Raw genomic sequence first — 24,636 nt, forward strand, 5'->3', positions numbered from 1 at the left:
AGTTATAAACTAAAATAATAAGTAACTAGAGAGAAAGGCAGGGTATAAATGAAATAAATACAGGGTGGTAAGGCAGCCAACATGCTGTCTGAAGCTGTGACCATGAGGCTGGGAGTTCGATCCCAGCAGCCGGTTCAAGGTTGACTCAGTGTTCCATCCTTCCGAGGTCGGTAAAATGAGTACCCAGCTTGCTGGGGGGTGAACGGTAATGACTGGGGAAGGCACTGGCAAACCACCCTGTATTGAGTCTGCCATGAAAACGCTAGAGGGCATCACCCCAAGAGTCAGACATGACTCGGTGCTTGCACAGGGGATACCTTTATGTAAATTAACAAACCCACATTTCCCTGCAGCAGTAATGTTACCATACCTGTTGTTCCCCCGGCTTTTAAGGTACTGAAATGGCTTGTTTGCTGTAATGAAAGGGGAGACAGGGTCATAATTTCCTGTTCCTGCAGACTGGCTTTTGCAATTTTAGGCTAATTTCAGTTCTTTCCCTCCACACCCCCTCCCACGTTGCAATTAATCACAGAGGAATTGTGCATTCTTTCCAGTTTGGGACAATGGCTTTCCTGAGGTTGTTTGGACAATGGTTTCCAATGAGCTCTTTCTCATTAGGCGAAAGAACGTAAGCCGGCCCTACTCCCCAAGTCATGCTCCTGGAATGATATCATATATCACACCAATTCCCTCTTCCAGAAATATTATGTGAGAAATGTCAAAATATGTAACTCCCTAGATCATTTTAATCTTGCTCAGTTTCGTCCAGTTGAGGACAAATTTATTGCTGGCAAAAAAAATATTATTTTTTTACCATAGATGAAGCAATTGGTAACATGAGTCTTAAATGTATTCTGTACAGTTAAAGGAAAGAAAAGGGGAAAGCAAATCAGAACTGACTTAAGGACAGTGTAAAAATACATTACAAATAAACCCATCTTCTTAGACCAGCCACCTGAATTGGGAAATGCTTAAGACGGTAAAAAGAACAGTACCTTTCCTATATAACTTTGTTTTATAAAAAGGTAAAGGTAAAGGTATCCCCTGTGCAAGCACCAGGTCATGTCTGACCCTTGGGGTGACGCCCTCCAGCGTTTTCATGGCAGACTCAATACGGGGTGGTTTGCCAGTGCCTTCCCCAGTCATTACCGTTTACCCCCCAGCAAGCTCATTTTACTACAAAGTGGTCTCAAAGCAGCTTACAATCACCTTCCCTTCCCCCAACAGGAAATTTGTGAGGTAAAAGGTAAAGGTAAAGGTATCCCCTGTGTAAACAAAAAGCTACCTTTCCCCCCCAAGCTGAAGATCTGGTATTTTGGTTTATTATTTCAGTGTTACCTACCTGGAGTCCATCATAGTGAAAAGCTGAAAGTAAATATAATAAATATTAATCACAGCCATATAAACATATGTTTAACCTGTTACTAATGTATGAATTGTTCTTGAGGGACAAGTAATTAACTGTAGGAAGGTTACAACAGTTCTGAGCTTTAAATAATGCCTTCCGCTGAAAGAAGAAATCAATGCCCATTAGGCCTCTGTTGTAGTTAGATACACATTTATTTGTGTTATTGCCTTTTTAAATTCAGTTGTTATGACTTATGGGTATGAAGGAAGGAAGGAAGGAAGGAAGGAAGGAAGGAAGGAAGGAAGGAAGGAAGGAAGGAAGGAAGGGGGGAAAGGAGGAGGGGGAAGGGAGGGAGGGAGGGAGGAAGGAAGGTACCTCTCCCCACAACAGACACCCTGTGGGGTGGGTGAGGCTGAGAGAGCCCTGATATTACCGAAGAAGAAGAAGAGTTGGTTCTTATATGCCGTTTTTCTCTACCTGAAGGAGTCTCAAAGTGGCTTCCAATTGCCTTCCCTTTTCTCTCCCCACAACAGACACCCTGTGAGGTGGGTGAGGCTGAGAGAGCCCTGAGATTACTGAAGAAGAAGAAGAGTTGGTTCTTTTATGCCGCTTTTCTCTACCCGAAGGAGTCTCAAAGCAGCTTAAAGTTGCCTTCCCTTTCCTCTCCCCACAACAGACCCCCTGTGGGGTGGGTGAGGCTGAGAGAGCCCTGATATTACTGAAGAAGAAGAAGAGTTGGTTCTTTTATGCCGCTTTTCTCTACCCGAAGGAGGCTCAAAGCGGCCTACAGTTGCCTTCCCTTTCCTCTCCCCACAACAGACACCCTGTGGGGTGGGTGAGGCTGAGAGAGCCCTGATATCATTGCCCGGTCAGAACAGTTTTATCAGTGCTGTGGCGAGCCCAAGGTCACCCAGCTGGCTGCATGTGGGGGAGTGCAGAATCGAACCCAGCATGCCAGATAAGAAGTCCGCACTCCTAACCATACACAAAACTGGAAGGAAGGGATAAAGGGATGGATGGATGGATGGATGGACGGAGCCAAGCATACCTTCAATCAGAGATGCTCAGGCTAGTGTGTTGAGAGGGCTGTGTGGAAAAGTTCTAAAATAAAGTCATTTCTGTTGCAATTCAGGCCTCTTGTGGCTTTTCAAGAAAACTGAGGTCTACAATAAATCTAACAATTTGATGTTCTGGAAGAGGAAAGGCTAGGCTTTAGTAAGTAGTGCACTGGCATCATGCATAGTGGAGGAGGTGAAATGTGTGGAAGAAGCTCTAGTATATGAAGCAGTTTTAGATTACCAGTGGGTTTTTTTAAAAACACTTGCACAAACAGAATGGAAAGTGGTCAGGTAAACTACCCATCTCTTCCACAGACAACCCATTTCGTTGGGCACCCTCCAGCAGAAAACTGCATTGGACCACAAAGAAGCAAAAAGGGACTGGGACTAGGAACAGCCCCTTTGTATCTCTCCTGTTGCTTTTATTCAAGCTAGGATAGAGTATCTTTTATTACCTCCCTCCGGAGAGATTAATAAATAACCACTCAGCCTTTCAGTAAGAGCCGTAGCTTAAATCTTCACCTTGACTAAGGCATCCTCCTACAACCCAACCCCTCCTCAACCTCCCCCCCCTCCACATCCTTTACTTTCTCCTTTTGTGTTTCTTTTTGTGTCTGAATGAATGAATGTTCATTCAGGCTTCAAAGCACATCACTGTATTGGAAGGGGAAGGGATGTGTATGTTCAACCTTGCCAGCTGGCTGTAGGGAATTTCTTACAAAAGCAGGTTTTCCCTTGGAGGGGGATTATATGCTGACTTGGAAGACTTTTTGCCAGCAATTAATTCTGAAGTCTCACTATACAACTCTCTGAAGTCAGTGACCTGCCACAGGGACATAAAGCAGTAACTTGTTCAAGCTCATATGGAAACAGTGCCATTCTGTTTTAGAATGTCTTCTCAATTTTCCATATGAACCAAGAGATCAGAGTTATGCAAAATGGACAGCAGCCCGGTAGGAATAGTCCAAATCTAGACAACCTTAAGGATCTGCACCAAGAACACAGATCATCCCTGCCATAGACAGAGTGTTCCAGGTCTACCTTGTGGCTAACAGCCATTGAGGGATCTCTGTTCTGTATGTCTGTCCAATCCCCTCTTGAAATTGTCTCTGCGTCTAGCCACCACCACTTTCTGCAGCTGTGAATTCCACATGTTAATTACTTTTTAGGGGAAGAAGTACTTCCTTTTTATCTGTTCTGAGCCTACTGCTCATTATTTTCATTGCGTGCCCATGAGTTCTTTTACTGTGAGAAAGGGAGAAGCATAGTTCTTTCTCTACATTCTCTGTCGCATGTATAGTTTTGTAAAGTTTGGTGTAGTGGTTAGGAGTGCGGACTTCTAATCTGGCATGCCAGGTTCGATTCTGCACTCCCCCACATGCAGCCAGCTGGGTGACCTTGGGCTCGCCACGGCACTGATAAAACTGTTCTGACCAAGGAGTAATATCAGCGCTCTCTCAGCCTCACCCACCCCACAGGGTGTCTGTTGTGGGGAGAGGAAAGGGAAGGCGAATGTAAGCCACTTTGAGACTCCTTTGGGTAGGGAAAAGCGGCATATAAGAACCAACTTCTTCTTCTAAACCTCTATCGTGACACCCCTCAAACCCTGTGCTGATCTCCCAGCCAATCGGAGTCCAAAGCCAAACTCCATGTAAAGTCAACTTGCCTATACCAAGCTGGTTCTTGAAGATCGACTGGCAAGCTACAGGCTCAAGTTTGGGGCTGAGCAGAGAGAACAAAACAAATATCTTCACCTTGACAGAGGTTTTCATTGCTTTTGTTCCTCCCTTACTTGTTAATGGAAGCCTCTTTCTCTCGCTATCCACATTGCACAGAAGAAGACCCTTGCTGGATCAGACCAGTTGTCCATCTAGTCCACACCTCTGCTGGGGGAATGAAATCCCTATCATCTGAGCCAAACTGAATCAGACCAATTTGCATGCCCATCATACATGAAATCAGAGTATCTGAGCCAATGTACAATGTACAACCAAGAGTGCTTGCCCTCGAAAGCTCATGCCCTGAATAAATCTTTGTTGATCTTAAGGGTGCTACTGGACTCTGATTTTATTGTGCTACTTCAAACCAACACAGCTACTCATTTGAATCTAACCTGAGAATCAGTAATGTCAAACTCAAGAATCCACAGCAAAAACAAACCCAACTTGAAGCAGCTCACGTAAGGAACACGAGACCAACAAAATCAATTTTTAAAGACAGAAGCAAAGCAAAACCATCCTGGCAACGGACATTAAACTCCAGAAGACAAAGACACTGGGGGGGGGGGGGGGAGAAAAGAAAGGCAGTCCCTGGGCACCTGAAAAAACTAGCTTCTATTTCTTATCAGTCTTAAATATTTCCTGCATTTTTCAGAACCCATTTCCCAACCACCCTGAAAATCCCAGGTACCATCTGCAGACTTGAACAGACCTGGAGAATACTGATAAGTTATTTCTCAAATACATCTCCAGCCCAAATGCACATCTCCAGTTCCAACAGCTGCTATAACCTCTAGTTCCAACTGCCATCAGTTAATTCAGATCACCCTTCCTGTTCCCCACTCTTATGTAGAGGCACGCAGTCTCCAGAATATACCTGGCTGGCACGTAGCAGCTCAAAGCTATTAACACTGAAATTATTTATTCAAAGCAGGCCTTCACCTAGCGTCGGCCAGCCAAGTCTTTTCTCACGAGCTCTGCAAAACCCATAACATCCGTAACCAAAAATAGTAACAGGAGACACATAAATCTTCCGTGGGAAGAAGAAAGTGGGAAGTTTTAGCACCTGGAATATAAGCATTCCATTTCCTCGAGTACACAGTAGCCTGTCCACGGTAGCAGCATTAATAGACTGAAGGTGTCCCAGCCAGCAGCAGCTGCTAATCCCATTTAGAGGGGAAGGGAATCCTGCGTATTCCCCAATGCCCTTTTAGGAAGCATATCAGGAAACAAGGCTCAGTGACTTAGGCCCCCCTTGCTCTGACACCTACATGATTCAGAATGCCTTGAATGCATGGTAATTACCTTGCAATTCGCAGTGAGATGTGAGAAACTCAGATGCCTTCACTCATGGTTAACCTGCATGTACTTCTTTGGTCACTAAAGCAGTGGTCAGAGCAACCCCCTGAGACATAAAGAGGTTTTATCAACAGCAGCCAAAGCAGAAATGTGCTCAAAGCATGACCAGATGATTAGGGGAAATCAACAATGGCAACAAGGAAGGTTAAAAACAGACATGAACATAAGATAATTAACACAGCGTATTGTTGGTCTTAAAGGTGCCATTGGATTCAAATTATGTTGTGTTACTTCAGACCAACAGGGCTATTCACTTGAATCTATAAGAAAATTAAATTAGGGAGAGGGAATTTGATTGCCTTAGAATCACTGCTTAGACATCAGTCACTACGTAGAAATCAATCCCATTAGTTTGCTTCTAATTTTTTTAATCACCCCCAAACAGAAAAAAATTTAAATGTAACAAGCTAGTGATACTACAAGGAGATGAAGAAGAGCTGTTCTTTTTGTTCCCCACCTGGAGGAGTCTCAAAGCAGCTCATAATTGCCTTCCTTTCCTCTCCCCACAAGTGAGGTAGGTAAGGCTGAGAGAGCTCTGAGAGAACTGTGACTGGCTCAAAGCCACCAAGCTAGCAGCATGTGGAAGAGTGGGAATCAAACCCAGTTCTCCAGATTAGAGGCTGCCACTCTTAACCACCACATCAACAGTGCCAAGATAAGCATCTATAAAAGGTTCCAAAATATTATAAACTAGGGGCCAAGCCCGTTGCATTCAAGAACACAATGGGTGCTAGATTAGAGGGGTGGGGTGGAAGAACACTGCGGACAGTCTCTCCCTCCCCCCCAGGACCTGGAAAGGATGTAGGCAGCTGTTAGGGAACTCACCAGCAGGGGCAGCTCTCACGTAGCAGGGATCTGCAGCCTCTGAGCCTCAGAAGGAAGTGGAAGGAGGAGGGGGTGGTCAGGGGGGGATGGAAGGTGATTGGCTGGCTGCTGGACAGACAGGCAAGCCAGTTGGAAGAGGAGGCACTCAAGGGTGGCCTGAGTGGGTGTTAAGCACTGAGTGGCACTTAAGCCATGGAACCAGCTCCTCCTCCAAGGCCTTACCAGAAATATTGTGAACATATAGGTCCATGTGTAATTGTCATCTACATACCATTATGTTCAAATATCAATAAAGCCGTATGGTCCCCACTCCAGGAGATTACTGCAGGTGGGCATTAATCTTTCCACAGTTTTGTAGTATAATTTACTTCTAATAGGAGGCCTGAAATAGTAGGTCGCATGCAGCCTAGTTCTTGGCCCTAGAGAAACTCACCTGGCCTCGGCTAGGGCCTTTTTGGTCCTGGCCCCCACCTGATGTAGTGAGCTCCCGGGAGAGCTGTGGGCACTGCAGGAGCTTTCAGCATACCGCAAGGCCTGTAAGACTGAGCTCTTCTACCAGGTTTATGGTTCAGGCCTTAATTTGAGTGGTAGATCTGGATAGTTGATTACACCGCCATGTTTCTCCTTAAGTTGTAAATTTAATGTCCTATTTTTAATTTTAACAGGGTTTTATTGGGTTTTCTAATCCAGGGGTAGTCAACCTGTGGTCCTCCAGATGTCCATGGACTACAATTCTCATGGGAATTGTAGTCCATGGACATCTGAAGACCACAGGTTGACTACCCCTGTTTTAATGGACTGTTGTAACCTGCCATGAGCTGGCTCCGGAAGTAAAAATCTAAATAATCATAATCATTGTTTTCATTTCAGCTTCCTCCAAGTTGCTCAGGGAGATATACCTGGTTCTCTCCTCCTTATTTTATCCTCTCAGCAGCCCAGCAAACTACTTGAGGCTGAGACGTACAACTGGGCTCAGGGTTATTTATTTAGCATGCAACATAGCAGAACGAGGATTTGGACAGGTCCCTCTTGCTCTAATTCAACTGCTACAGCACACTTGCCCAGTGATCATGCCTTTACTGAAGGACAGATTTAGGCCACGACTATTTACAGTAGCAAATTGATGTTTGTTTGATGTCATTTTGTGACTCACAGTCTGCCTTTCTCATTGGGACTCAAGGCAGATTGCACAGAGTGAGTCAATGCAATCAACAAGGTGGGGCAATCAGTAAAGGGTCAAACAAGGCCATATGTGTTATGGGCCAAGGGGACCCGAAGGACTGCCTCTCTGCCTATGCTCCTCAAAGAACGTTATGCTCTGCCAGCTCCAACTGGCTGGTGAGCCCTGACCCCAAGGAAGCACATCTGGCCTCAACCATAGAATCATAGAGTTGGAAGGGGCCGTACAGGCTATCTAGCCCAACCCCCTGCTCAATGCAGGATCAACCCAAAGCATCCAAGAAAAGTGTGCATTCAACCTTTGCTTGAAGACTGCCAGTGAGGAGGAGCTCACCACCTCCTTAGGCAGCCTATTCCACTGCTGATCTACTCTGACTGTGAAAATTTTTTTCCTGATATCTAGCCTATATCATTGTAGTTTAAACCCATTACTGCGTGCCCTTTCCTCTGCAGCCAATGGAAACAGCATCCTGCCCTCCTCCGTGACAACCTTTCAAATACTTAAAGAGGGCTATCATGTCCCCTCTCAACCTCCTTTTCTCCAGGCTAAACATTCCCAAGTCCCTCAACCTATCTTCATAGGGCTTGGTCTCTTGGCCCCAGATCACCCTCGTCACTCTCCTCTGTACCCTTTCAATTTTATCCACATCCATCTTGAAGTGAGGCCTCTAGAACTGCACACAATACTCCAGGACCAGCCCTGTGCTAATATATGTGTGTTGTGTGTGGGGTAACACTGAGGGGGTGACGTTAAATAGTGCAAAATCGCATATGATCCAACTTAGAGCAAACATCACAGCCGTAATAATTTATCCAAGTAGATTTGTGAAGCCTTTTGTACCTATTGCTTGTGCAGAAAAGCCTTCTGGCAAAATTAAAGTTTTGCATCGTTTGCAGAAAGCCAAAAAGGGGGAGCAATTTTGACCTCAGGCAAGCTGCTCTTCCAGGAGGGAGCTGCAACGGAGCAGGCACATGTACAGGCAGCTGTTGCTTTTGCTCATTTGCAGGCTGGCACCTGCTCAGGTAACCTGCACAAGCCATGGTAACATTCCTTCAAGGGTGGAAAAGACATTTATAGCGGGAAAAATCAGCAGAAGCACTAAAACCCTTCCAGAGCCTGATGGATCTTCCCTCTCAGTGTGTCCTTTCAACCAGACTGACTCTACTGTCAAAGGCTGGTTATGAGCATTAAGGATTAAAAGACAAAAGGGATCATTTTAAGGGTGGTAAAGCAGCTGACATGCTGTCTGAAGCTCTGACCATGAGGCTGGGAGTTCTATCCCAGCAGCCAGCTCAAGGTTGACTCAGCCTTCCATCCTTCCAAGGTCGGTAAAATTAGTACCCAGCTTGCTTGCTGGGGGGTAAACGGTAATGACTGGGGAAGGCACTGGCAAACCACCCCGTATTGAGTCTGCCATGAAAACACTAGAGTGCATCACCTCAAGGGTCAGACATGACCTAGTGCTTGCACAGGGGATACCTTTACCTTTTTGCTAGATGTAAGAAGGCCCGAGAGCCCAATTCCAGTCCTGTGATTCTGCACTGCAAACGCCCTCTCATCTCTATCCTTATCTTTGGAGAAAACACACACAGCTAGGAGCAGAAGGCTCAATCCTGCACAAGAGCTTTAATTCTCCAGCAAGCTGCCTGCAGAGCCCGCTTTCTGCAGGGGAGCATGGATCCAGCATGGGAAAGTCACGCCACAAAAGCTAACAAACTCAGCTGGCTCAGAGCAGCACTTATCCAGGTCATGCTTGGTTAGAGATAACTTATAAGTTCTCTGGAAAAGGGCCTATTGCTAGCTGGCTTCGTTCTTAAAGAACACCATCCATGCCGTCAAACCATGATGGATAGTTATGTGCAGATGACAGATAGTTCCATATAACCTCAGGCAACAAAGTGCACCAGAAGCAGGGCTTGCCCTCCATCCACGGCATCTTACAGTCTATATTGGGTGCTCTTCATTCTGCCAAAGGAACTGGGATTATTTTTATTTGACAGCCATTAGCAGGGAAAGTGGAAAGGGTGCACAGTGTATCTTATACACAGCACATAGCCCCGCTGTTCCAACTTTAACCAAAGAAAAACATATTTGTTCAAAGAAAGCGCTCCCCCAGCTACCGCAACTCACAACCTCTTTGTGCACGTCTGACATTCTTTTGTTATTGTGTGTGGTGTTAATTTCACTGCTTTTGTCTGGTTAGGAGGTGGCCAAGTTCTCTTTCTTTTGGTTGTCATAACTCTAAATCTCTCTCAACTTTATTGTGGTTACCGGTTTCAACATTAACAGAGCGTTTGGCACGGACTCTCCTCCGGGCTTTCTGGGTTTTGGTTTGTTTGTTTCAAGAACTGTTTGGTTAAGGCGGAATCGTGTGCTAATATATGTGTGTTGTGACATGGGAGAGGGGGAAAGAATGAAAGCAGAGCCACTGTGATGGTACTCGAGACCACAGAATTGGGGAAGGGGCTGGCACATCTGCAAAGCAGGGAATCTTTACTGAACTGTACGCAGACGGCAGCTGCTGAGCCAAACATCTGATGATTAACTTCACTTTCGGAGAGCAGAGGACGGTTTGCAAATGAAGAAGCATGCCACTGTCAAGAAACTGGGCCAGGTGAAAGTCTTTTTTAAACCTAGAACCATATCATTAGGTTCTGCCTTGTGAAGGGGGATAACTAGGGAACAGTATAAACTTCCCAATTCAGAAGGTAGCCAGGTTGGTCTGTGGTAGAGAAGCTAGATTCGAGTCCAGCACCACCCTAGGCACCAACAAGATTTGCATTTTCAAGAGTCAAAAGCACCATGGTTTGACTCTCCTAAAGCTTTGACTTTCAAAAGCTCATTCCCTTAATATCTTGTTGATCTCAAAGCAGGTACTGGACCCAAATCCAGCTGTTTCTATGTCAACTGTTGGTGGAAAAGCAGGTGTTTTCTGCATCCCTTTCCATCCTCCTCCTCTGAGCCCAGATATCAAGTTCAAGAAATGGGATTTATGCTCAACCTAGCTCGCTTCTATCACCTCTAGGCCAGACCTAAGCTGAATGTAGTGGAAATTACAGACCGGGCTTGCCTTCTGCTTTCTGAATGCTGTCCTGCATAAAAGGTTAGGTCAATAGTTATGACATAGGTCTTTCCAGGGAACAGCCATGGCTCAGTGGTAGAGCATCAGCTTGGAATGCAGAAAGGTCTCAGGTTCAACCCCTGGAACCTCCAATTAAAAGGATCAGGTAGGAGGTGATGTGAAGGAAAGCTTCCTGACACCCTGGAGAGCTGCTCCTGGTCTGAGTACGAAATACTGACCTCAATGGACCAAAAGTTCGAATCTGGTACAAGGCAGCTTCATGTGTTCTCATTGGATGATCTTTCACTGTGCACAGAGTGCAATAATCACATAGATCAGGGGTAGTCAAACTGCGGCCCTCCAGATGTCCATGGACTACAATTCCCAGGAGCCCCTGCCAGCGAATGCTGGCAGGGGCTCGTGGGAATTGTAGTCCATGGACATCTGGAAGGCCGCAGTTTGACTAGCCCTGATATAGATAAATCCTAACGTAATTGTTTTCCTGGCTTCAGCCTTGATATTTTTGACCCCTGATTCAATTATATTTCTGACCATTGATTCAATTATCAACTAAAAAAACCTACACAACAAATGCATAATCATAAAAGTTTAAACAATAAGTAATAAGCTCATGCTTAGTGTTTATATTGCAATCTTTGTAAGAGATCGAATTGCTTCACATTAATTATTTCTATAATTCTTACAGTCTGTTTTAACTGCCATCAAGTTGTTTCCAACTTATGACAACCCTATGAATTAATGTTCTCCAAAATGATAGATTCAAGTGTTGGGCTGAAGCAGAGCAAAATTTGAGTCCGATGGTACCTTTAACCCCAACACAGCTTTATTCAAGGCGTGAGCTTTCAGGTGCATGCACACTTCCTCAGACAATGGAACAGGAATCATAAGAGTACCAGTTTTCTCTCTCCTTTTGTAATTCCTTTTCCATTGAGGAAGTGTGCACACACATAGAAGCTCATACCATGAATAAAGCTGTGTTTGTCTTAAAGGTGCCATTAGACTCAATTTTTTGTCCTCCAAAATGTCCCATCCTTAACCCTGTCACTCAGGTCTTGTATACCAGTGGTCCCCAACCACCGGGGACCGGTCAATGCTTGTCAATTTTATTGAGGCCCGGGGGGGGGGGGGAGGTAGTCTTTTGCCGAGGGATGTTGCTGCCACCTGAACCCCTGCTCCGCTTGCTTTCCCACCGGAGCTCCTGACTTCCCACCAACCACTGGGGGGCACTGCCAGCAGCAGCTGTGCAGTGTAACACCAAGGGGGAACCCCAGCCATGGTGGCCGCCGGAGAGCACCAAAGGTGAGCCAGCAGCAGAGTGGCAGGGCAGCCCCCGAGGCAGCAGCTGGGGAGGAGGACGAGGAAGAGCTGCAGCCCGGTATTGACTGATCTATGGACTGCTACCAGTCCCCGGACCGGGGGTTGGGGACAGCTGTATACAGTTCTGTGGGGCCTGCAAAAGGAAGCTCCTCTGCCAGGCATTTGGTTGAGGTCAACCTAAATCACTACTTCTCATTGGCTCCTGAGCCTCCTTCCTCCTACGACAAATACAGCAGATCTGCCCAACCCACTGGGCCTTCAGTACGAGTTGATTCAATGTTCCCCCCTGTGTTCTACAGTTTTATAATGTTGTTTATTTGTATCACTATATTATTATTATAAATTGAGTTACCTGTATCATTCTTGTTCCATATGGACTGCCCTGAACCTTCAGGGAGGGCGATATATATAAATACAATAATAAAACCAAACTAAGAGCTGCTATCCTCATTAACTATACCAACAGCCTCCAAAAAACCCCTCGTGTTCCATGCTGCAGTGTGAAGGGACCAGCATCAGGCTTCTGGTGTTCTTAGTCCTGCACCAAGAGGTCATGTGAGAGGCCAATACAAGCTTCATCACTCATCTGTCAAGAAAACCCCAGTGACCCATCAGTGAAACCAACTCTCTTCCAAGCAGCATCAGAGAGGCCCAGAGAGGAACCAAAGAATGAAAAATGAAAGCATCTGGGAAGAGAAAAATGATTTACAGAAGGGTAATACGCAAGCGTAGGTGACTTAAGCAAGTGCTTGAAGACGCATGCCTGCAAATTCAAGAAGTTCTTCCAAGTTTATGATGGGTCTAAGTCATTGAAAGGGGCCTGCAGGTTTGAAAGGTTTGCCTGTTGTCTGACAGCTTTGGTCCTTCAGAGCCAAACGATAGAACAAAAAACCTATTTTTGGTAAATCGGAGCCAGAAACACTGGAGATTTTACGAGGGCTTTGACAAAACGTGGAATGGTGGGGTTTAAGCACTGGGGAAAGCTCTTGGGTTCTCGCCAGAGGCCCGAATCGCAAAAGCTGTATCTCTTTAATGGTCCTACATATAAAAAGGTATTTGTTAATTTAATTTAGTTCTTAGAAAAACTATATATATATATATTTGAAAGGTACACAGCATTTGAATTTGAAGTGCATCCAATCCCCTTCAACCGCTGGAAGACACTCAAAAATGATTCAAATTAAAAAGGGCAAGACTTCAGAAATATGTTAAGTGAGGATTGAAGGAGAATCATTTTGGCTTGCATAGGACGGCTTTTCCAGCTTACGGCATGCTCTGGCTTCTGAAAGCACACACACAAACTACACGTACATCTAGAGTCATTGCGCTGTGGTATTTCCACAGTGTACCTTACTACAGGGGTAGTCAACCTGTGGTCCTCCAGATGTCCATGGACTACAATTCCCATGAGCCCCTGCCAGCATTTGCTGGCAGGGGCTCATGGGAATTGTAGTCCACGGACATCTGGAGGACCACAGGTTGACTACCCCTGCCTTTCTGGGAAGGCAGCACTAATCGGTCTAACTAACTGGCATACTGTTGAACCATGTTTTTCTTTGATTGTCATTGCATGTAACATCTGAATACCAAAGCACTGGTTAAGAATGGCCTCAAACCCACAATTTTAAGCCATGTTTTCAAATGGGTTTGGGAGTCACGTCACTGCATATTATGAACGTAAGAGAAAAAAGAGGTTGGATCCAGACTAAATTGGCAATTTCCCCCCAATTCACCCATCCTGTTACAGATTCCGCTTCACAACATTTCTCAACACACACACCCCTCTTGAGAAAAGCTTTTTGTGGAGATCAAACTGGGCTGCAGTGAGAGTCAGAAAAGTTTCAATTCTGCCATTGGACAGTTTAGTCAGGATCCAACCCAAGAAGAGCCTTGCTGGATCAGACCAGTGGGCCAGTACCACACAGCGGCCAACCAGTTGCTCCTCAGAGAGCCAAAAAATAAGGCATGGATGTCCAGGCCCCTGATGCTGCCTTTTAGCACTGGTGTCCAGAGATGTACTGCTTCAACATATGGAAAATTGTTCTCTGTCACCATGGCTAATAGCCATCTAACCCCCTCTTAAAACTAATCTGTGCTTGTGGCTGTAACTACCCATCCCCCAGCTGTGAATTCTACAAGTTAATTACTAACTTAGTAAAGAATGTTTTTCTGTTCGTCAACTTAATTGGGTGCCCCCAAGTTACAGCATCATGGAGGGGGGTGGGTTTCTCTCAGCTTTCCCCACACCATGGATAAACTTCTATCAAGTACCACTTTAGTCTTGTTTTTTTTCTAAACTAAACAGTCCAAGGTCTCTAGCCCTTCCCAAACTCAGCAGCGAAAAGCTGACATGCAGCCCCTTCCCAGTCTGGCAGGCACTGTTATCACTAGCTGAAGGATGGAGTAAATCCTGGGCAGTTGATGGTCATCCTTTGGAGGCATCAAAATCTCTACCTCTGTATCTCAACCCCTGTTCTTGGGGGGCCCCCCTCTTCAGAGGTGAGGCAGGTGGCAACCAGAAGCAGGGCCTTTTATGGGGCATGCCCTCCCCTTTGAGACTCACCTACTCTACTCTGTTAGGTGCCAGGTGAAAACATGTCCTTTTAGAAGAAGACTTGGTTTTTATATCCTGCTTTTCAAAGCTCCAAGGGGTCTCAAATGGAGAGGTCCCTTCCTCTCCTCACAACAAGCATCCTGTGAGGTCAGTGGGGCTGAGAGAGCTCTGACAGAACAGCTCTATTCAGGTCTGTGGCAAGCCCCAGGTCACCCAGCTGGCTGCACATGGAGGAACTGGTAATCAAACCAGATTAGAAGCTGCCACTCTTAACCACTACACCAAGCTGGCTCTCCAAAAGCTTTTAATTAGGCATTCTATCTTGTCAATTTTTAATGGTCTGCTTCTGTTTTATGGTGAGCTTTTATTTTATGCTACTTGCATCCAACGGTGTGTTTTAATGGCTTTTTATGTTGTATTTTTAAATTGTAATCTGCCTCGAGCAGGACTCTGAGGGGGTGACACAGAAATATTCTCAATAAATAATAACTATTTGGGAAATATATTTGTCCTATTGTTTGTCTTCATCCACTATGAATAGATCCATAACTTTGTTTGGCTTGGCTATTAATAAGAGCTAGATGCAGCATGCATATCTCCATTGGCTGTCCAAGTCTGTTTAAAGGCCTGGCCTTAGCCCCTCTTATTTGCATGTCTGTTTCTCTCCCTAAATTCCACCACAACCTGTCTCTTTTCTCATCTACAATGTGTGACCACGTCTATTTTGGTTCCTTTGACAGGGTTACATGCCTAAATGCCTTACAACAGGAAACAAAGGCTGCTACAAGTCATAGAATGATAGAGTTGGAAGGCGCCATACAGGCCATCTAGTCCAACCCCCTGCTCTAGTCCAAGTCTCCCTTCCCACTCCAGTTTGTAACTTTGGTACCTGCAGAATGACTGTATTCTCCATATACATGATGAAGTAGGGTGTAACAGCAAGAAAACATGTGTTGAAATAGGTCTACAGTAGGTCTACAGACTTTTAGGTCTACAGTAAGAACACTTTCCTGGAAATAGCCCCATAGAATAAAATGGGATTTACTTTTATGTAGACCTGCTTAGGAGTGCTTCCCAAGGTTAAGGTGACCAGATTTTAACATTGGTAAAGCGGGACACCATTGACTGGGGGGGGGGGGTTCTTGATTAAAAATTTGGTCTATATGGAGCAACAAAAAGTTTCATAGAATGCATAGAACACAAAAATAGTATCGTAATATCCGTTTTTTAATGTCAACATCAGTACAATTTGCCAGGTATCCCCAGATGTCCTTCCAAAAGTGGGACAATCTGGTCACCTTACCCAAGGTGCTACAAGACTCACATATAGAAGACAGAACAGTGCCCTTATTTCAATAAGCAAGCAAATCAGCATAATTATTAAGATGACAACCTTCCTTGGCTGCGAGACAACTGTAGCATCTCTTGGCTATGCTATGCACATGGAAACAATCAATCAGAGAGACTTTCGCAGAACTACTTGACAAGAGATAAATGAGGCAGCATCCAACTCTGCCAGCTCAATACAATGAGAACATCAGCAGATATATTAAACCTACTCTGACCTAGTGGCTACCTACATGGAGCCGCATTGCTCCCCTGCTTCTCCAAAGACAAAATGTTCTTCTTTGTGAACATAGAGAATTGCCCATCCAGAAAGAAACGGCTGACAGGGGCCTATCCAGACTAAAGTCCCAACACCCAGCAATAAGATTTGCACAAATCCTGCAATCACTAGGAAATTAACCCAAACCCTGGTCCCATACTCACCTAAATGGGTCCTGAAGAATAGCCTAGCAAGGGCCTTGGAAGGGTGACCCCTTTTATGGGTTGGGCATCCCAAGAATTGGCTGTAGGATCACTTACTCTAGAAGAACACTCCAGAAGAGTTGGTGGCCAGGAAGGGCTTGCCACAGGCTCAGAGGAAAGAAGATGAGGAGCAGCTGGGAGAGGAAGGTGGGGCTGGGAAAAGGTTATGAAGAGGAAGGGGAGTGGTTAAAAGGAAGGGCTAAGGTGTAAAAGGAGGCTCATGCAAAGGCCAAGGAGCAAAAAGGATGCTGAATGCAGTATAGATTTACAGTCGGGGATTTGGGAGCCTTGGGCAAAATTACTCTCTCCCTTCCAATTCTAGCAGCAGGTGAGCAAGATGGCAGGTGGTGACAACCCCAGGGGGAAAGGAGCATTGTACTAGGAATGAATGGTTGCAAGCAGGGATGGAATCAGTCCCACCTGATGTCTATGACATGGGAAATGCCAGCCAGGTGCCTGCAGGAGCTGACTTGCCTTATAAAGTCTGGAAGATTGTTAATAAAATATGAACTGGTTTTGGCAGTTGTGCAGACTGGTTGCTTAAATGGGGCAAAATACCAGCCCTGAATGTGATTGAGGTGATGATGATGTTATCCGTTCAGTCGTGTCCAACCCTCGGTGATTCTATAGGAAAGTCTTTGCCATGCGCCCCTGTCTCTGACTGCTTCTTTTAGTTGGTTCATGGTCATCCCTGTATCAGGTTTGATCGTGTCGAGCCAGCGGATCCTTTGGCGGCCATGTTTCCTTGGTCAGCTGACCATGCTGAGCACTAATGATTTTTCTAGTGACTTCGATCGCATGATGTGTGCAGCCCACCAAACAATTCTCCATCTGTCACCAGAGTGTGAATTTCACACTTCCCAGGGAGATGTGATGGAGCATTGTACTCTCCCCAGCTGCAATGGAGTGGGTTGAAAGTTTAGATACTAATATTTAGAGAGATTGCCCGATCAGTCTGCATAACAGTTATATCCACTTGGTTGCATATTTAATATTATGCTTCCTGTGTGTAACTCTGCCTTATGATAAATAAATCCTTGCTCCCTTTATTTTTCCTGCACGGTTTGCATGTGCACTTCTGGAATCAATCTGTTCAGCAGTTTGCCAGCTGGTATTTTGACAGCTGTCACCTTGGCCAATAAAGCAAAGCCTGAAGTTTGGGCTCTCACTGAAGGAGGTCTGCCTTGGTGAAATCCAGCCTTCCTCCACAGCGTGTGAGAGATCCCATGTGCCATAACCCCAAATGTTAAGAGCAAAAGTGAAAGATGATTCTAGTTTTAAGGATTTTTCTCTCTACCTCCTAACCAACTTTACAATACCCATCAGTGTTCTGTGCCAGCTTCACATCGTCTAAAATATGCTGGATGCTGTAGCGCTGACTTCATAAAGCACTTTTAAAGGGCAACGCTTCTGAATGATCAAAGGATGGCAGTAAGTTTGCCACATTACCATTGGCTACCAGTGAGAGATTGGCGAAGGAGGGTTGCCTGCTCCAGATTTGGAATTGTAGCCCGAAAAGGACACAGACTTCGGTGGGGTACAATGCTGGGGGAGTCCACAATCCAAAACATCCAGTGCTTTTCTGCACATTGGGCATTGTAGCGTGAAGCCTGCTGTATTTAAAAGCACAAGAAATAATCCTGACTCATGGGCACTCCACACTTCTCGAGTTGCCTCGCATGTTTCTGGCTGCTTTTCCTGCTGTAGTCTTGTTGTGCTTTGGCCTGCCTGCCAGTGTCAATCACCTTGGCCAGCCAATCCTCTCCCGGCATGGCTGATTGACTGATGAACTTCCGGCAATTGCTGTTTTGTTTTGTTTTTTTGTAAATATGTATTCATTTAAATGCTTCTCTGCATATTCATAGAGGCAAAGACAATCTCAGCCAAGGTGCATGTCCGCCTATTAGTTGCTCCAGCTGGTTCTCCATTTTTAAAAAGCACTTCCCATCCTCCGGAAGATGGGAGAGGGAGGCAGGTGCAAGGGCGGGACACTGGAGGAGGTAGCACTTCTTCGCCTCCATATATTTCTTGTGCTGGTGGCCTGCTGGTTGTCCGCTGGGAGAAAGCGCTTTTAGTTTGGTGAATCCACTTTAAGCGATTCCCCAACTAGCACTTTAAAACGGTGGATGTAGCGAGCTGTTTGTTGGCCAGATGCGGAAGGTTGGCGACGTCATGCAGAGCAGCCAGAATACAGAAACTTCACAAGGTAAGCATTTCACTATGTTTACTGCATGCAGAAAAGCCCCCGTTTTCTCCAGAGGAACTGATGGAGATGAGTCATAATTCCTGGGGATCTCCAGGTTCCCCCTGAAGGCTGGCATGCGTAGAGGGCAGGAAAAGTAGTTCAGCAGATGAAGGAAAAGTGAAATGAAAAGCAAGCAGCCTACATGGGCAGAATCTTTCTGGCACAGCATGCATATTAACAGTGTCACACAAGGAGTAGGGCCAGGCAGGGTGCTGTGTTGGTCTGAAGCAGCAGCAAAGTTTGAGTCCAGGGGCCCTTTTAAAACCAACAGGGTTGTATTCAAGGTCTAAGCTTTTCTGTGCAAGCACACTTCTCCAGATATTCTCCATTGTATCTGAAGAAGTGTGTTGCACAGGAAAGCTCAACCCCTGAAAAAACTTTGTGGGTCTTAGAGGTACTGTTGGACTCAAACTTTGCCCTACTATGAGTATAACTTTTTGGAAAGAGATATGCAGACACGTACCCAGAATGATGCAAACCAACACTGAGGAATCCAAATCATTCCACACGCTTGTGCATTCCTTCTTAGGCAGAGACACTGCTGGGTGACAACGTTAAGGATTGCTTCCATATGACCCAGGTTTCCAGGGAGCAAAGCTCTTTTGCAACCGATCAACACAATGATTAGGTGACCTGACAGTCTGCAAGTCTGATATGAGTTGTGCCACCGTGGCAAATGTCTGTCCTTAGTCCAAATACATTTGCTGCAACCAGTAGAAGGAAACAGAAGTGATGTTGCTTTTTAAACAACCCTTTTAAAATAGCCCAGCAGAAGCAGTTCCAAATGCCTAGGTGAACAAGTACCTGCTTAGGAGATATATCCTGTTCTGCCTCTGGATTTGATTTGCACATGGCTAGAAAATGAAGAATCCCCAGGAAAGGCCGTTGTGACAGACAGCACCTGGAAAAGGAGGTTCTGAGTGATGAAACAACAGCTGTGGGTAATGAGAAGTTAACAAGCCTCATTAGCAGATAAGAGTCAGGGCTGAAGACAGGCTCTGAGGCCTGTGATTGGCTAGCCACAGCTGAGTGGGAGCTATTATACTGGCTGTAGGCTGGAGGGAAATTAGTTTTGTTCAGTCAAAGTTGCGTTTGAGATTGGTCAGAGAGAGAAAGTCTTACAGACTTGAAATTAGAACACACCTTTGAGGAGATTCTTTAGTGAAAAGACAGAGATGTTGGATCAGAGCTAACCACACCATGTCTGGTCAACATGAGCAGTCATGTGGTAGAGAAAGAATTTTGGTACACAGATGTTGGCTCTCAAATTAAGCCAAAGTGTGAGGTGAAACCTAAGAAAGAGAAGTTGGAACTCAGCTTAGTTAGAACAGATAATCAGGGGTGTATTTCCCAAGGTATGTGTGTCTTAGGTAGAGCTCTAGTCACCTCAGAAAGTAGTGGGATACTAATTTGTCCAGGAAGATAGAAAGTTTTGGCCCAAGCTGAGATTGTCCACTTTCTAGGAACTAGGGAAGTTCAGGTGAACTTCAAAGAGTTAAGATAAAAGTAAAAAAACAAAAAACAAGATGTTTGGAGAATAAACACAATAAGGAAACCTCTCGATGTAAAAGGAATTGACATCAATAAGAAAACATCTGAACAACTAAGAACAGCCTGTAACTTTAGGACTATAAACTGAACACCGGATTTGTCAAAAGGAAAGTGTTTCTTCCATTCCAACATCCCTCCTCTTTTTGTAAATAGAATCTCTGACTTGTTTGTTTGAAAGAGTCTCAGTGCCATTCTGGCTGAAGCGTTGCATTAAAAAGTAGCTTTACCCTTTTCCTGATGTTCCCAAGGCTGAAAAAAAGCCACATCAAATCAGTCAAGGACAGGGAGCTTTCTTTTGGGGAGGGAAAATTTATCTCACAATGGGAAAAGGTATAGAGAGGTTTCCATTACAGTCTTATTTTGGAACATTTGATTCTTCCAAAAAGTTCTCACAGCCATCAGAGCTGACCTGGTTTATATGCAGCTGTATAAGCTCAAGAGCCATAGTGGGAAAAGTCCAACCCCCTGTCTAGTTCAGGAAATCCAGAGGCATGGCATACCTGCAGATGGCTGCTCAGCTTCGGGGAGGGGCCATGGCACCGAAGAAGAAGAAAAAGAGTTGGTTCTTATGTGCCGCTTTTCCCTACCCGAAGGAGGCTCAAAGCGGCTTACAGTCGCCTTCCCTTTCTTCTCCCCACAACAGACACCCTGTGAGGTGGGTGAGGCTGAGAGAGCCCTGATATTACTGGAGAAGAAGAAGAAGAAGAGTTGGTTCTTATGTGCCACTTTTCCCTACCCGAAGGAGGCTCAAAGCGGCTTACAGTCGCCTTCCCTTTCTTCTCCCCACAACAGACACCCTGTGAGGTGGGTGAGGCTGAGAGAGCCCTGATATTACTGGAGAAGAAGAAGAAGAGTTGGTTCTTATGTGCCGCTTTTCCCTACCCGAAGGAGGCTCAAAGCGGCTTACAGTCGCCTTCCCTTTCCTCTCCCCACAACAGACACCCTATGGGGTGGGGTGAGGCTGAGAGAGCCCTGATATTCCTGCTCGGTCAGAACAGTTTTATCAGTGCCGTGGTGAGCCCAGAGGTAGAGCATCTGCTTGGCATGCAGAAAGTCCCAGGTTCAATCTTCAGTTAAGGACCAGATAGTAGGCGATATGAATCTATCCAGGAAATCTTCTATCTGCCTGAGTAGATGCTGCTGATTTCTATGGACAGATGGTCTGATTCAGCACATGACGGTTCAATGCTTGTTCATGTGTTCAGCTTCAGAGCTGCCGCTACAAACCAGTGGTTCCTCACAGGACATGTAGGACTCACTAATACAAGCCAATGGCCATCATCCTTTGGGGTGGGCTCTCTGGTGTCTCAGGGCCTCTTGTGGCGCAGAGTGGTAAGGCAGCCATCTGAAAACTTTGCCCATGAGGCTGGGAGTTCGATCCCAGCAGCCGGCTCAAGGTTAACTCAGCCTTCCATCCTTCCGAGGTCGGTAAAATGAGTACCCAGCTTGCTGGGGGGTAAAACGGTAATGACTGGGGAAGGCACTGGCAAACCACCCCGTATTGAGTCTGCCATGAAAACGCTAGAGGGCGTCACCCCAAGGGTCAGACATGACTCGGTGCTTGCACAGGGGGATACCTTTACCTTTACCTCTGGTGTCTCAGGCAGAAGTCTTTCACATCAAAAACTTCCTTGTCCTTTTGATTGGAAATGTCAGGGATTGTACTCTGGGCTTTCTGCAGGCCAAGCAGATGGTCTGCTACTGAGTTGGCCCCTCCCCTGATGACCTATCCTACTTCATATCTTACAAAGCAGGCAAAGTCAACAAAACTGCCCATAGGTGGCCTAACTCAAACCAGGAATGACGATGGCTCAAAAATACTGTACAATATTTATAACTTTAATTAAAAACTACCCTGAATGCTATATGTAGAGGCGGTTCTGATCTTTATCATCAATCTGCACTTCTTTTGACTTATTCTTGTTCAGATTTGAAGGGAACATAAACCAAGGATAAACAATGGAAGATAAGAGGGGAAGGGACAGGGTAATATGACAGATTTATTTGCTTTTTCTGAATTGTGTAATCCACTGATAAATCTGGATTTTTTTTCCCCCCGATTTAAGCCAAGGTTAGTAAAATACACAAATAAAAAGTGGGTGTAAAGCAGATGACACAGACTGAGTTAGTTAATCCAAAATTTTTAATCAAATCGCTGAGTGGTTTTCCACTACAATGGCTCTGTTTGAAATATGTTTCGACTGTTCACAAGGCATTTCCAGCATCTTTAAACAATTAGGACACAGAGATGGAACTTTCGAGGCTCCCTTGTACGAGAACACCATGAAGGGCTTTCCTTTTCTGTTTGAAATTGGAGTCTCGAGCCGAGGAGGAAAAACTGTGTTGGGCCCAGCATGAAATATCTGTTTGTGCTACAGCTCTTGCACAGATGGGGATGCAGGAAAAAGAATGCAGAAGCTACATGCATCGAGTCATCCTTATTGTACCCCCATTTGCACTTCCTCTTGTGCAACATTTTATACAACCTATTTCTGGGCACCGTGCTATATAGCAGGGGTAGTCAACCTGTGGTCCTCCAGATGTTCATGGACTACAATTCCCATGAGCCCCTGCCCGCAAATGGGAATTGTAGTCCATGGACATCTGGATGGCCACCGTTTGACCACCCCTGATATAGGATGAACAGTGCTAAGTACTGTGTAACATCTTGTGCATGAGGAACTGTGCTACATCCCATTAATGTTTCTTTTCTTTTCTTTTATTTATATATCACTTAGATAGACATAAAGAAAAAGAAGTTGTTGAATACATAGTTTTTCATTGATCCCTGAGCCCCCCTCTCCTCCCCCCCAATAGCAGTGTTAACCATCAGATTAACATTGTTCTAGCCTTCTATTTAGCAAGATAGTCAGTATAATGGTGCCATTGTTCCTAAAGATCTTCCAGAGATCCATGCCAATGCACACTGCTACCACCCTGTTTAATTTTTAGTCGATTAATCACTTGCCTTAAATGAAAAAAAATATTTGCATATAACCCAATCTTTAATGCTGAGAATTTTCTTTAGGATTGAGAAAGAACAGGGCTGCCAAATTTAGATTGGGAAATTCCTGAGATATTAGGGGTGGAACTAAAGTTGCTAACCTCCGTGGGGTTGCTTGGAGATCTCCTGCTATTACAACCGATTCCCAAGCAACGGTGATCCATTCATCGAGATAAAATGGCTGCTTTGGAAGGGGAACTGTTGCTTGGGGATCAGTCGTGATAGCAAGAGATCTCCAAGCAAGAAACCTCCAAGCCACCATGTGGAGGTTAGCAATTCTAGCTCCACCCCCAACATCTCCAGGAATGTCCCAGTATATCCCATTGAAAGCCCTCCCCTCCCCAAACCCCATCCTTCTCAGCCTCCATACCTGAAATCTCCAAGTACTTCTCAACCCAGAGCTGGCAACCTTAGGGAGTTCTTGGAGAGAACAGGGTTTAAGGAGAGTAGAAGATCGCAAGGTATGATACCTCAAAGGCCACCATTCAAAGCTGCCATTTCCTTCGGGGGAACTGATCCCTATAGGCTGGAGGTCAGTTTTAATTTTGGGAGATCTCTAGGCCCCACCTGGAGCTGCCAAGCCAAAGGAAGAACGGCAACAGCTCTCACTCTTGGCTACAAGGAAAACATTTTCAAACTTTTTCCTTCTCGTTCTCCGTTACAGTCACACGCAGAAGCCAAATTGACTCCAAGAGTTAAGCGATGGTGTATTTCAGCCTCACCGCCACCAATTAAAATATGCCTTCTCTAATTAATCCCCTAAAGCGGTGATAAAAAGGTTGGGGACTACTGCCCTAAAGCTTAATGTCCGACCTTCGAACTTCGTGACCACCAAGCTGAACAAAGTCCCCCAGCCATGGACATTGTGACCTGCCAAACGACGAACATTCCCACTGCCAATGTTCTCACGGAGCCAGACGAGGATGGAACGGAACCAGAGGGTTTTACTGGGCTTCTGGGGGACTGCCAGAGAGGCCTGGCAGGCTGTTTTCCTCCTGGTGGCTCACAAATAGCACTGGCTTGCTTTAAACAATCAGTGTACCCACAAACCTGATTAAAGAGTGCAGCTCTCCGTGCAAAGCAAGAGATCACGTTTTATCTCCGGAGCAAAAACTGAAGCATCGGATATCCCACTGAACTTTTCCACCCTGTCTTTCTGCAGCAATTTCTCATGCTCTGAGAATATCGATGCTGTTTTTAAAATTATATTGCCATGGTAAGCGTGCTGTGCCGCAGTGATCAGTGTAAGACAACCTGAGAAGATTCAGAAAAGGGTTAGTTACTGGGACGGAAGCAGAATGTGTAGTTGATGTCAATAATTTGAACTAGTAGTCCAGCACGAACCATATACAATAATGCCTATCCTTGTAGCAGCACTACTAATTCGTAGCAATCATGCCAAGATTACTTAGCCTGAATTTACATCAGTAAATACCACATGAAGCTGCCTGATACTGACTCAGAGCCGTGGTTTATGAAAGTCAATACTGTCTCCTCAGATGAGCATCGGCTCTCCACAGTCCTGGAAGGAGGTCTTCCGCAGCACCTACTGGCAAATCTAACTTGTGTTAAGAGCCAGCTTGGTT

General features: G+C 45.4%; 1 protein-coding gene across 3 annotated transcripts in view; it reads right to left on the reverse strand.

Moving 5' to 3' along the window:
- The window catches only part of CCBE1 (collagen and calcium binding EGF domains 1), a 134,333-nt gene that overhangs the window by 67,259 nt on the left and 42,438 nt on the right, over positions 1 to 24,636 (reverse strand). The window contains exon 1 of one of the 3 annotated variants that reach the window (XM_077346908.1): positions 19,300 to 19,816. The exons of 1 other annotated variant lie outside the window; for it this stretch is intronic. The gene's annotated coding sequence lies outside the window, so the exon portion shown is untranslated. Of the gene's footprint in view, positions 1 to 16,211; positions 16,378 to 19,299; positions 19,817 to 24,636 lie in introns of those variants that run through there. One more of the 3 variants, XM_077346909.1, reaches the window with a different exon arrangement.

Source organism: Paroedura picta, chromosome 7 (genome assembly GCF_049243985.1).
Source record: "Paroedura picta isolate Pp20150507F chromosome 7, Ppicta_v3.0, whole genome shotgun sequence".
Lineage (NCBI taxonomy): Eukaryota > Metazoa > Chordata > Lepidosauria > Squamata > Gekkonidae > Paroedura > Paroedura picta.